The sequence below is a fragment of the Bubalus bubalis genome, chromosome 19 (assembly GCF_019923935.1).
Source record: "Bubalus bubalis isolate 160015118507 breed Murrah chromosome 19, NDDB_SH_1, whole genome shotgun sequence".
Classification (NCBI taxonomy): Eukaryota; Metazoa; Chordata; class Mammalia; order Artiodactyla; family Bovidae; genus Bubalus; species Bubalus bubalis.
This window is the reverse complement of record NC_059175.1, coordinates 60,191,291-60,205,908: the sequence shown is the minus strand read 5'-3', so window position 1 is coordinate 60,205,908 and position 14,618 is coordinate 60,191,291.

Genomic DNA, 14,618 nt, shown 5'->3' with positions numbered 1-14,618 from the left:
CTCATGTCCATTGAATCAGTGATGCCATCCAATCATCTCATCCTCTGTCATCCCCTTCTCCTTCTGCCTTCAGTCTTTCACAGCATCTGGATCTTTTCCAATGAATCAGCTGTTCACATCAGGTGGCCAAAGTATTGGAGCTTCAGCAACATTCCTAAGGTGTCAATGTTTACTCTTGCTGTCTCCTGCTTGACCACATCCCATTTATCTTGACTCATGGGCCACACATTCCAGGTTCCTATGCAATACTGTTCTTTATAGTATTGGATTTTACTTTCATCACCAGACACATTCACAATTGAGTGTTGTTTCAGCTTTCGCCCAGTCACTTCATTCTTTCTGGAGCTATTAGCAGTTGCCCTCTGCTCTTCCCCAGTAGCATATTGGACACCTTTTATTGTGGGAGGCTCATCTTTTGGTGTCATAACTTTTTGCCTTGTCATACAGTTCATGGGGTTTTCATAGCTAGTAAACTGGAATGGTTTGCCATTACCTTCTCCAGTGAGGTTTGGTCAGAGTTCTGTATTATGGCCAACTATCATAGGTCAGCTTCATTGAGTTACACAAGTCCCTTCGCCATGACAAGGCAGGGATCCATGAAAGGATATACTCACACAGTATGTGCCAAATCACTTGAGTCAGGTCCAACTCTTTGCGACCCTATAGACTGTAGCCTGCCAGGCTCCTTTGTCCATGGGAGAGAGAATAGGCAAGAATACTGGAGTGGGTTTCCATGCCCTTTTCCAGGGGAACTTACCAACCCAGTGATTGAACCCATGTCTCTTATGTCTCCTGCGTTGGCAGGTGGCTTCTTTACCACTAGCGCCATCTGGAAAGCCCTATGCTACTGCTGCTGCTAAGTCGCTTCAGCCATGTCTGACTTTATGCGACCCCATAGACGGCAGCCCGTCTGGCTCCTCTATCCCTGGGATTCTCCAGGCACAGATACTGGAGTGGGTTGTCATTTCCTTCTCCAGGAAAGCCCTATTCCAACATAATAAGTATATTTTAAAGCTGAGTAAATATTTGATGAAAATAGCTTAAATTTATGTAAATTCTTTATCATTTATAAATGCCAACTTGTATGTTTCCCATAGGGTAAATGACTCAAGAAACCAGTTTCACAAAGAATTCCTGGTGGGGAAATCCTCTATTTGCCAGTTTAACTCATATTTTAATCTCTTCTACTCTATGTATATACTAGTCTTGACTTTCGATTCAATGTTATAGAAGGCACACAATATAGAGTGATCTAAAATATAGGCTTATTCACATTTGCATTTGGGAAATACTTTTTATATTTGCACAGTAATTTATGATAAAGTTTGGAGCAACAAAGAAACACAAAGTTCACATAAGAGTCAATTTAAACATATTCTTCTATTATTTTCAATGTTTGTCTGAAGTATTGTATTTAAGACTAACTGGCCAGTACTGGTTAATTCAGAATTAAATCAAAGAAAGTTTTATATTTAGGTAGGAAATAAAGCAAAACAAAATCAACAAGAAATGGCTTATTTAAATCTGGGACTTTTTGTTTTACAAAGTAGAGTCTCATGGAAATATATTTACTATAAATATTCTGAACAAAATATGTGACTTACCTGGAAGGAGCAGTGAAAGGGTACTTTGAATATTTGAACACTGCTATTGTTTCACACAGCTAATTTAAAGGGTAGGACCAAAATTAGGAAAACATTGTTGCATTTTCTAACTTGCAATCTTAAGTTTCCCTTCAGTTCAGTTCACTTCAGCTGCTCAGTCGTGACTGACTCTTTGCGACCCCATAAATCGCAGCACGCCAGGCCTCCCTGTCCATCACCATCTCCCAGAGGTACTCAAACTCACATCCATCGAGTCGGTGATGCCATCCAGCCATCTCGTCCTCTGTTGTCCCAATGTTGTCCCTCCTGCCAATGCAGGAGACTTAGGGACGTGAGTTTGATCCCTTGGTCTAGAAGATCCTCTGAAGGATCAGCAATCCCATGGACAGAGGAGCCTTGTGGGCTACAATCCATGGGGTTGCAGAGTCGGACATGACTGAATGACTTAGCAGCATGCACAGGTAAAGTTTATCCCCATAGACTCCCCTACCTTACTGATCTCTTAGGATCACTCACATGAATGGGAATACAGACTTTGTTCAGGGTCTCTAGTCCAGAACAGTAAATCCCTCTTGCTCTTCTGAACATTACCTCAGTGATTGTCATTATTCTGAGAAGTCATGATATCTGTCTATTGAAAAAAAAAAATAAAGGACTTCAAACCCTGGAGACAGCATCTCAAATAGCTCTGAGAGACTTGTCTGAAGAAGCAGGAGGGAAGACAGGATATATAAAAGATTTTGCCACAAAAGACTGTTAGTTGCAAAACAAAGGTTTATCATTCATAAAAGAAAACCAGGTAAGATAAGGGGCTTCCCTGGTGGCTCAGATGGTAAAGAATCTGCTTACAATGAAGGAAACCTGGGTTCGATTCCTGGGTCAGAAAGATCCCCTGCAGAAGGGAATAGCAATACACTCCAGTATTCTTGCCTGAAGAATCCCATTTACAAAAGAGCCTGGCAAGCTATAGTTCATGGGACACGACTGAGCAACAAACACTTTCAGGTAAGATGAGAAATTTAGTGTTATTCTATAAGATTCAAGAGTCTGGGTTCACTGAAATCGTTCCTTCGATATACACCTTAGCTATTTGGGGCCAGTGTCCTGCGGTTTCTCATCCTGAATCTCCCCAGATACATCTTTGGGGGTGACTGCAGCAGCTGACTGGAATTGGACTTGGCAATGAACAACCCCCCGTCTCTATCCTGAGTTCCCTTGGGGCTCACTGCCTGTGTGGCTATAGTGAAGTAATGAGCTCAGTCGTGTCTGACTCTTTGTGACCCCATGGACTATACAGTCCATGGAATTCTCTAGGCCAGAATACTGGAGTGGGTAGCCTTTCCCTTCTCCAGGGGATCTTCCCAACCCAGGGATCAAACCCAGGTCTCCTGCATTGCAGGCAGATTCTTTACCAGCTGAGCCACAAGGGAAGCCTAAGAATACTGGAGTGGGTAGCCCATCCCTTCTCCATCAGATTTTCCAGACCCAGGAATTGAACCGGGGTCTCCTGCAGTAGGTGGATTCTTTACCAACTGAGCCATGAGGGAAGCCTATATTGTGGTGGCTATACTGTGACGTAACACCCTTTGTTCACTGATATGGCCGGCAATATTTTAGTTCTCATATCACAGGCTGTTCCATAATCTAACAATGGGCAATGGGGTTTCTACCCTACCTAGGATGATTCTTTCCCTTTTTCTCCCCTGGTATTGAAGGACACTGCTAAGCAAAATCCCTCTGTAGCCAGAGTTTCCATTCACTTATGTAAATACAGTGAAAGAGTTTTCATCAACACTCTTCATATACAATGGTGAAGCAGAAAGGCCTGAATGCTTAATATCAGTTACTGAGGCAAAAAATTAATAAGAATATTGATATTAGTTCATGTATAGATAAGGGAAACCATAATTAAATATTTGCTTGTAATTGTTACCATGCCACTTTTCTTTCAACTCTTGCAAAGTGCCAAGCACAAAAGCAAGTATCTCTTATCAGTTAACTAATATATTCATTGATGTGAATAATAGATCAATTACAAAAGGCAACAGTATCTAAATTAATTCATGCTCAACATCAAATGAATAGTTAATAGGATTTTTAGCTTGGTTTGTAAATTACTAGAAAATAGTATAACAACATATACTTAAGAGTGATATGAATATACTTATAAATATTAATGTAGATATGAACTATAATCTGGTAGGAAAACAATACTTTAAAAACAAGGGTACAAGCTTATTTTTATTACCTGCCTTTATTTAAAACAATAAAACATAGCATGAAGCATTATTTACGTTGATTTTCAAACAATAATTTGTTCTCTCACCTAGCATCTGGCTAAGTTTTTAACTGGTTAACTTCTTAGAGAATTCAAATGTATTTAAAAGGCCTTTACAAGCTTTACTTAGCAAACCACCATAAATGCTTTTTTTTTCCTTTTTTTAAAAATTTTATTTTATTTTTAAATTTTACATAATTGTATTAGTTTTGCCAAATATCAAAATAAATCCGCCACAGGTATACATGTGTTCCCCATCCTGAACCCTTCTCCCTCCTCCCTCCCCACACCATCCCCCTGGGTCGTCCCAGTGCACCAGCCCAAGCATCCAGTATCGTGCATCGAACCTGGACCGGCAACTCGTTTCATACATGATATTTTACATGTTTCAATGCCATTCTCCCAAATCTTCCCACCCTCTCCCTCTCCCACAGAGTCCATAAGACTGTTCTATACATCAGTGTCTCTTTTGCTGTCTCGTACACAGGGTTATTGTTATCATCTTTCTAAATTCCATATATATGTGTTAGTATACTGTATTGGTGTTTTTCTTTCTGGCTTACTTCACTCTGTATAATAGGCTCCAGTTTCATCCACCTCATTAGAACTGATTCAAATGTATTCTTTTTAATGGCTGAGTAATACTCCATTGTGTATATGTACCACAGCTTGCTTATCCATTCATCTGCTGATGGACATCTAGGTTGCTTCCATGTCCTGGCTATTATAAACAGTGCTGCGATGAACATTGGCGTACACGTGTCTCTTTCAATTCTGGTTTCCTCAGTGTGTATGCCAGCAGTGGGATTGTTGGATCATAAGGCGGTTCTATTTCCAGTTTTTTTAAGGAATTTCCACACTGTTCTCCATAGTGGCTGTACTAGTTTGCATTCCCACCAACAGTGTAAGAGGGTTCCCTTTTCTCCACACCCTCTCCAGCATTTATTACTTGTAGACTTTTGGATCGCAGCCATTCTGACTGGTGTGAAATGGTACCTCATAGTGGTTTTGATTTGCATTTCTTGATAATGAGTGATGTTGAGCATCTTTTCATGTGTTTGTTAGCCATCTGTATGTCTTCTTTGGAGAAACGTCTATTCAGTTCTTTGGCCCATTTTTTGATTGGGTCATTTATTTTTCTGGAGTTGAGCTGTAGGAGTTGCTTGTATATTCTCGAGATTAGTTGTTTGTCAGTTGCTTCATTTGCTATTATCTTCTCCCATTCTGAAGGCTGTCTTTTCACCTTGCTAATAGTTTCCTTTGATGTGCAGAAGCTTTTAAGGTTAATTAGGTCCCATTTGTTTATTTTTGCTTTTATTTCCAATATTCTGGGAGGTGGGTCCTAGAGGATCCTGCTGTGATGTATGTCAAAGAGTGTTTTGCCTATGTTCTCCTCTAGGAGTTTTATAGTTTCTGGTCTTATGTTGAGATCTTTAATCCATTTTGAGTTTATTTTTGTGTATGGTGTTAGAAAGTGTTCTAGTTTCATTCTTTTACAAGTGGTTGACCAGATTTCCCAGCACCACTTGTTAAAGAGATTGTCTTTAATCCATTGTATATTCTTGCCTCCTTTGTCAAAGATAAGGTGTCCATATGTGCGTGGATTTATCTCTGGGCTTTCTATTTTGTTCCATTGATCAATATTTCTGTCTTTGTGCCAGTACCATACTGTCTTGATGACTGTGGCTTTGTAGTGGAGCCTGAAGTCAGGTAGGTTGATTCCTCCAGTTCCATTCTTCTTTCTCAAGATCACTTTGGCTATTCGAGGTTTTTTGTATTTCCATACAAATTGTGAAATTATTTGTTCTAGCTCTGTGAAGAATACTGTTGGTAGCTTGATAGGGATTGCATTGAATCTATAAATTGCTTTGGGTAGTATACTCATTTTCACTATGTTGATTCTTCCAATCCATGAACATGGTATATTTCTCCATCTGTTAGTGTCCTCTTTGATTTCTTTCACCAGTGTTTTATAGTTTTCTATATATAGGTCTTTAGTTTCTTTAGGTAGATATATTCCTAAGTATTTTATTCTTTCCGTTGCAATGGTGAATGGAATTGTTTCCTTAATTTCTCTTTCTGTTTTCTCATTATTAGTGTATAGGAATGCAAGGGATTTCTGTGTGTTGATTTTATATCCTGCAACTTTACTATAGTCATCGATTAGTTCTAGTAATTTTCTGGTGGAGTCTTTAGGGTTTTCTAAGTAGAGGATCATGTCATCTGCAAATAGTGAGAGCTTTACTTCTTCTTTTCCAATTTGGATTCCTTTTATTTCTTTTTCTGCTCTGATTGCTGTGGCCAAAACTTCCAAAACTATGTTGAATAGTAATGGTGAAAGTGAGCACCCTTGTCTTGTTCCTGACTTTAGAGGAAATGCTTTCAATTTTCCACCATTGAGGATAATGTTTGCTGTGGGTTTATCATATATAGCTTTTATTATGTTGAGGTATGTTCCTTCTATTCCTGCTTTCTGGAGAGTTTTGATCATAAATGGATATTGAATTTTGTCAAAGGCTTTCTCTGCATCTATTGAGATAATCATGTGGTTTTTATTTTTCAATTTGTTAATGTGGTGTATTACATTGATTGATTTGCGGATATTGAAGAATCCTTGCATCCCTGGGATAAAGCCCACTTGGTCATGGTGTATGATCTTTTTAATGTGTTGTTGGATTCTGATTGCTAGAATTTTGTTAAGGATTTTTGCATCTATGTTCATCAATGATATTGGCCTGTAGTTTTCTTTTTTTTGGGATCTTTGTCAGGTTTTGGTATTAGGGTGATGGTGGCCTCATAGAATGAGTTTGGAAGATTACCATCCTCTGCAATTTCCTGGAAGAGTTTGAGCAGGATAGGTGTTAGCTTGTCTCTAAATTTTTGGTAGAATTCAGCTGTGAAGCCGTCTGGACCTGGGCTTTTGTTTGCTGGAAGATTTTTGATTACAGTTTCAATTTCCATGCTTGTGATGGGTCTGTTAAGATTTTCTATTTCTTCCTGGTCGAGTTTTGGAAAGTTGTACTTTTCTAAGAATTTGTCCATTTCTTCCACGTTGTCCATTTTATTGGGATATAATTGTTGATAGTAGTCTCTTATGATCCTTTGTATTTCTGTGTTGTCTGTTGTGATCTCTCCATTTTCATTTCTAATTTTATTGATTTGATTTTTCTCCCTTTGTTTCTTGATGAGTCTGGCTAATGGTTTGTCAATTTCATTTATCCTTTCAAAAAACCAGCTTTTGGTTTTGTTGATTTTTGCTATGATCTCTTTTGTTTCTTTTGCATTTATTTCTGCTCTAAGTTTTAAGATTTCTTTCCTTCTACTAACCCTGGGGTTCTTCATTTCTTCCTTTTCTAGTTGCTTTAGGTGTAGAGTTAGGTTATTTATTTGACTTTGTTCTTGTTTCTTGAGGTGTGCCTGTATTGCTATGAGCTTTCCCCTTAGGACGGCTTTTACCGTGTCCCACAGGTTTTGGGTTGTTGTGTTTTCATTTTCATTTGTTTCTATGCAAATTTTTATTTCTTTTTTGATTTCTCCTGTGATTTGTTGGTTATTCAGCAGCGTGTTGTTCAGCCTCCATATGTTGGAATTTTTAATAGTTTTTCTCCTGTAATTGAGATCTAATCTTACTGCATTGTTTTCAGAAAAGATGTTTGGAATGATTTCTATTTTTTTGAATTTACCAAGGCTAGCTTTATGGCCCAGGATGTGATCTATCCTGGAGAAGGTTCCATGTGTGCTTGAGAAAAAGGTGAAATTCATTGTTTTGGGATGAAATGTCCTATAGATATCAATTAGGTCTAACTGGTCTATTGTATCGTTTAAAGTTTGTGTTTCCTTGTTAATTTTCTGTTTAGTTGATCTATCCATAGGTGTGAGTGGGGTATTAAAGTCTCCCATTATTATTGTGTTATTGTTAATTTCTCCTTTCGTACTTGTTAGCATTTGTCTTACATACTGTGGTGCTCCCGTGTTGGGTGCATATATATTTATAATTGTTATATCTTCTTCTTGGATTGATCCTTTGATCATTATGTAGTGACCTTCTTTGTCTCTTTTCACAGCCTTTGTTTTAAAGTCTATTTTAGATGATATGAATATTGCTACTCCTGCTTTCTTTTGGTCCCTATTTGCATGGAAAATCTTTTTCCAGCCCTTCACTTTCAGTCTGTATGTGTCCCCTGTTTTGAGGTGGGTCTCTTGTAGTCAACATATGTAGGGGTCTTGTTTTTGTATCCATTCAGCCAGTCTTTGTCTTTTGGTTGGGGTATTCAACCCATTTACGTTTAAGGTAATTACTGATAAGTATGATCCCGTTGCCATTTACTTTATTGTTTTGGGTTCAAATTTATACACCGTTTTTGTTTCCTGTCTAGAGAATATCCTTTAGTATTTGTTGGAGAGCTGGTTTGGTGGTGCAGAATTCTCTCAGCTTTTGCTTGTCTGAAAAGCTTTTGATTTCTCCTTCATACTTGAATGAGATCCTTGCTGGGTACAATAATCTGGGCTGTAGGTTATTTTCTTTCATCATTTTAAGTATGTCTTGCCATTCCCTCCTGGCTTGAAGAGTTTCTATTGAAAGATCAGCTGTTATCCTTATGGGTATTCCCTTGTGTGTTATTTGTTGTTTTTCCCTTGCTGCTTTTAATATTTGTTCTTTGTGTTTGATCTTTGTTAATTTGATTAATATGTGTCTTGGGGTGTTTCGCCTTGGGTTTATCCTGTTTGGGACTCTCTGGGTTTCTTGGACTTGGGTGATTATTTCCTTCCCCATTTTAAGGAAGTTTTCAACTATTATCTCCTCAAGTATCTTCTCATGGTCTTTCTTTTTGTCTTCTTCTTCTGGGACCCCTATGATTCGAATGTTGTAGCGTTTAATATTGTCCTGGAGGTCTCTGAGATTGTCCTCATTTCTTTTAATTTGTTTTTCTTTTATCCTCTCTGATTCATTTATTTCTACCATTCTATCTTCTAACTCACTAATCCTATCTTCTGCCTCTGTTATTCTACTATTTGTTGCCTCCAGAGTGTTTTTAATTTCACTTATTGCATTATTCATTATATATTGACTCTTTTTTATTTCTTCTAAGTCCTTGTTAAACCTTTCTTGCATCTTCTCAATCCTTGCCTCCAGGCTATTTATCTGTGATTCCATTTTAATTTCAAGATTTTGGATCAATTTCACTATCATTATTCGGAATTCTTTATCAGGTAGATTCCCTATCTCTTCCTCTTTTGTTTGGTTTGGTGAGCATTTATCCTGTTCCTTTATCTGCTGGGTATTCCTCTATCTCTTCATCTTGTTTAAATTGCTGAGTTTGGGGTGTCCTTTCTGTATTCTGGCCGTTTGTGGAGTTCTCTTTATTGTGGCATTTCCTCGCTGTGTGTGGGTTTGTACAGGTGGCTTGTCAAGGTTTCCTGGTTAGGGAAGCTTGTGTCGATGTTCTGGTGGATGGAACTGTATTTCTTCTCTCTGGAGTGTAATGAAATGTCCAGTAATGAATTATGAAATGTCTATGGTTTTGGGGTGACTTTGGGCAGCCTGTATCTTGAAGCTCAGGGCTGTGTTCCTTTGTTGCTGGAGAATTTGCTTTGTATGTCTTGCCCTGGAACTTGTTGGCCCTTGTGTGGTGCTTGGTTTCAGTGTCGATATGGAGGCGTTTGATGAGCTCCTGTCAATTAATGTTCCTTGGAGTCAGGAGTTCCCTGGAGTCAGGGTTTGGACTTAAGCCTCCTACTTCCAGTTATCGGTCTTATTTTTACAGTAGTTTCAAAACTTCTCCTTCTATACAGCACCATTGATAAAACATCTACGTTAAAGATGAGAAGTTTCTCTACTGTGAGGGTCACTCAGAGAGGTTCACAGCGTTACATGGAGAAGAGAAGAGGGAGAAGGGAGTTAGAGGTGACCCAAATGAGATGAGGTGGAATCAATAGTGGAGAGAGTGGGCTAGCCAGTAGTCACTACCTTATGTGCACTCCACAACTGGACCTCTCAGAGATGTTCATGGAGTTATACAGAGAAGAGAAGAAGGAGGAAGGAGACAGAGGTGGCCAGAAGGATAAAAGGGGGAAATGAAAGGAGGGAGACAGATCCAGCCAGTAATCAGTTCCCTAAGTGTTCTCCACCATCTGGAACACACAGAAATTCACAGAGTTGGGTAGAGTAGAGAGGGGTTAGGGAGGAGATACAGGCGACCTGGTGGAGAAAACGGAGAGTCCAAAGGGAGAGAGAGCAGTCAAGCCAGTAATCTCACTCCCTAGTGAAAAATGGGTCCTGAAGATTGGGTTCTTAAAGGTACAAAATTGGTAACAAATACATAAAAGCAAAAATTAAAAATCTAGAGTAGAGTTTGGAATTTCAAAAATACGATGTTAATGAAAAGAAGAAGGAAAAGAAAGAGAGAAAAAACGAGCAAAGAAAAACAAACAAGGTCATGAAAATTATAAAGAAACTACAGGTACAAAATTGATAACTAATACCAAAAAGCAAAAATTAAAAATCTAGAGTAGAGTTTGGAATTTCAAAAATACAATGTTAAAAAAAGAAGAAGAAAAATAAAGAGAGAAAACAAACAAACCAACAGAAACAATGTCGCAAAAATTATAAAGAAAATACAGGTACAAAATTGATATCAAATATCAAAAAGCATAAATTAAAAATCTTTAGTAGAGGTTGGAATTGCAGATATGCGATGTTATATAAAAGAAGAAGAGAAAGAAACAGAGAAAAAAAAAAAGTCACAGAAATTATAAAAAAAACTATAGGTACAAAATTGATAACATATACCAAAAGGCTAAAATTAAAAATCTAGAGTTTGGAATTTCAAAAATATAATGTTAAAGAAAAGAAGAAGGAAAAGAAAGAGAGAAAAAACGAACAAAGAAAAACAAACAAGGTCACGAAAATTATAAAGAAACTACAGGTACAAAATTGATAACTAATACCAAAAAGCAAAAATTAAAAATCTAGAGTAGAGTTTGGAATTTCAAAAATACAATGTAAAAAAAAAGAAGAAGAAGAAAAATAAAGAGAGAAAATAAACAAACCAACAAAAACTATGTCGCAAAAATTATAAAGAAAATACAGGTACAAAATTGATATCAAATACCAAAAAGCATAAATTAAAAATCTTGAGTAGAGTTTGGAATTGCAGATATACGATGTTATATAAAAGAAGAAGAGAAAGAAACAGAGAAAAAAAAAAGTCACAGAAATTATAAAAAAAACTATAGGTACAAAATTGATAACATATACCAAAAGGCTAAAATTAAAAATCTAGAGTAGAGTTTGGAATTTCAAAAATACAATGTTAAAGAAAAGAAGAAAAAGAAAAAAAAACAAAATACGGTCAAAAAATTATAAAATATATATATGAAGTTTGCTGAAGAAGAAAAAAAATAGGGTCTTTTTTTTTTTTTTTGCAAAGTAATAGGTTATAAAAGTGAAAATTAAAGGACAATAGAGGACTTAAAATTAAAAAAAAAAAAGAAAGATTGATCGTAAAAATAGTAAAAATATATCTAGGTCTTTCTCTGGTTTTGTTGTGAGTATTGTGGGTTCAGTTCATTTTTGGCTAGTTCCTTGGTCCGACTTATATTTCTCAAGATCTATAGGCCCCTTCCTATGTAGTCCGTAGTAACCACAGGGTTTTAGTCTATGGCCTGTAGCTTCCAAGGCGTTTCCCTCTGTTATAGCTTCTTCTGTTTGCTGGTCTCTTCAGTGTCTGGTTCCCGCCCTGACACAAAGGGGACGGTGGAGGACACTATTTTTTTATTTTATTTAGGCTCACTTGTTCAGCCGCGCTGTGGGGAGGGAGGGAGGGATGCTGCAAACAGATAACACTGGCGTGCGCTCGCGGTGCCTCAGCCACACTGGGTCTGCCCCCGCTCATGGCGCGTGTAGCCTCCCTGCCCACACTGCTCGGGCTCTAGGTTGTTCCGCCGGGAACAATCAGAGGCCGGCCCTGGACTGAGCTCCCAGGTCCAAGCCGCTCAGGTTCAGGCACTCGGGTAGTCCTCAGAGGTGCAGACTCGTTTGGGCCTGTGTTTTGTGCTCTTCCCAGGTCCGAGCAGCTCAGGTGATGAGGTGTTTGGCAAACGCCAATGCTGCGACTTATCGCCTCCCCGCCACTCAGTTATCTGGGTGTAAAACCGGCACACCTTCTCAGGCAGATGTTGACTGTCCAGACCCCCAAGAAGTTTTAGTTAGCAAAGAAGCCTGTTTACAGTTTTATAGATAGTGTCTCTCTGGGACTGCGATTGCCCCCTTCCGGCTCTGGCTGCCTGTCACCGGAGGGGGAAGGTCTGCAGCCGGCTATCTCTGTTCAGTCCTTTGTTCCGTGCGCGGGCCTGGCGGTGTCTTAGGTTAGGGCTGGCTTTTCGCGTGGTAGATATCCCACAGTCTGGTTTGCTAGCCCAAATTATTTCGCTCAGATAGCACTCAGGACATTCGGGCCAGATTCTTATTCTAAGCGACGCAGCCCACGCCCCGCTTCCCTGCCCAGCCCCCGCTTGCTAATGCCGTGTGCAGGCGTCTGCGCTGCTTCTCCGCTGGGGGAGTTACCGTAGGGCTCGCAATCTGCGATTTTTAATTGTTTATTTATTTTTTTCTCCCTGTTATGTTGCCCTCTGTGCTTCCAAAGCTCGGCACAGATTCGGCAGTGAGAAGGTTTCCTGGTGTTTGGAAACTTCTCTCTTTTTAAGACTCCCTTCCCGGGAAGGAACTCCGTCCCTCCCTCTTTTGTCTCTTTTTTTGTCTTTTATATTTTTTCCTACCTCCTTTCGAAGAGTTGGGTTGCTTTTCTGGGTGCCTGATGTCCTCTGCTGGCATTCAGAAGTTGTTTTGTGGAATTTACTCGACGTTTAAATGCTCTTTTGATGAATTTGTGGGGGAGAAAGTGTTCTCCCCGTCCTACTCCTCCGCCATCTTCCATAAATGTTTCTAATTTATATTCCAATGATGAATGTCTTCAGCTTTTGACAACTCAATTTTTGAACTTCTTACTTAGGAATTATTTTAATGTCATTACATTCACATATCTGTTTGCCTGTGATCGTTTTGTTATTTTGGCTAATGGAGCCATGGCGAAGGAATTCCTGGTGCTTGCCCACTTCAGAAATGGCATGCTGTTGTTCATGATAAGAATGGTCTTATGTTTTTGTCCATTATCACCTTGTCAGAGTTTGTCCTTAATATAATTTATAATTTCATATAAAACAAGAATTAGTTCAAAAAATTAAATCTAGTTTATATCTGCATTAAAATTGTAAAGAATTTGTTAAATTAGTGGAAAATGTAAAGTTTGTGGAATAAATATCTTTTAAAAACTATGATAGCTAAAAAGGTCTGATTTAAATGAAGTGCCTGTAGGAATTGTTGAAGATTTGTAGAAACAAATAAATTATTTGAAGAAAGTTTCAAATTAAAATCAATCTTGACCAGAAAGATACTGGGGTTACATAAGAATGTTTGTGATTCAGATATATACTATAGTTATAGAAATAACTCATAAAAGAAAATGTAGACAATAAAGTCAACAGTAATATATTTTTTATATTTTTTATTTTTTATACTTTTTTTTCTTATCAAAAATATTTTATTTACAAAAAAATTCAATTATACTATACATCCTATACTGGAAATACATTGAATAATTGCTAAAATAAATACAGGCAATTAATCCAATCTTTTATAAGAATGAGAGAATCTGAATGTTATCAAGCTTAACTTAGAACATAAATAATTAAAAAGGCAAACTCAAGTTTTAGTCTCATTTAAGGGCATGGTCTGTTTGTTTCCCACAAGCTCTCCAATCAGTGAGAGTCTATGTTGTAGAAGTTATGTACCTTTTTGTACTCTGAAGGTAGAACGTGCAGTTTTTTCTTAGGCAGGATGGATGGACTATAGATGTCTGTATTAAAAGGAAGCAGAAAGTTAGGAAGAACATGGTTGAATACTTCACATTGCTGCTTCATCACAATGCTTTCCATGTGACTCTAAATGTTTTTTTTTGTTTTTTTGTTTTTTTTTTTAACATGGGTCTACACAGCACCAGCTACAAGGTAAGATGGGTCATGCCAAAAGTCCAACTGGATAACTGAGGCCTCAGAGTAGCTAAATTAGCCAAGCTGAAGGTACCTGATCCCTCAATTTTTTATGTGTCAATTATTCTTGATACAACTATTAAACCTTGATATCATGTCTACTCTGTAGACATATATATATAGGCCAAGAACAGAAGAGATGAAGCTATTATCTGTATAATTCAGAAAATATCTTCCCTAGAAAGCTAAAGAGGACACCTGGAGCTTGATTCTGCTGGTTTTTAATTTATATGCTTTATCCTTATTCTTTATCTCATTCACCCATATAAACCTCATACTGACATGCAAAGTAAACTAACAAGCTGGGGGAAAAAAAGGGAGGTAAAGTATGTTCCACATATAGACAGAATCCAGTGAATACAGGTCACAGAACAAAAGATGAACTGAATTGTATTTGTCCAAATTATACAGATAATTTTTCCCACGTTCCTCTTTACTTAGCCTGGGAAAATACTGTGAGAATGTCCAAAGACTATCATAAAATACTAAGACTATCATAAAATACTAAGCATCCAGCAGTGGACAAAATCTGGTTATCAAAGATAGTCTTTGGACATTCTCACAGTATTTATTTTATTTTTTAACTTCACAATATTGTATTGGTTTTGCCATATATCAACATGAATCCG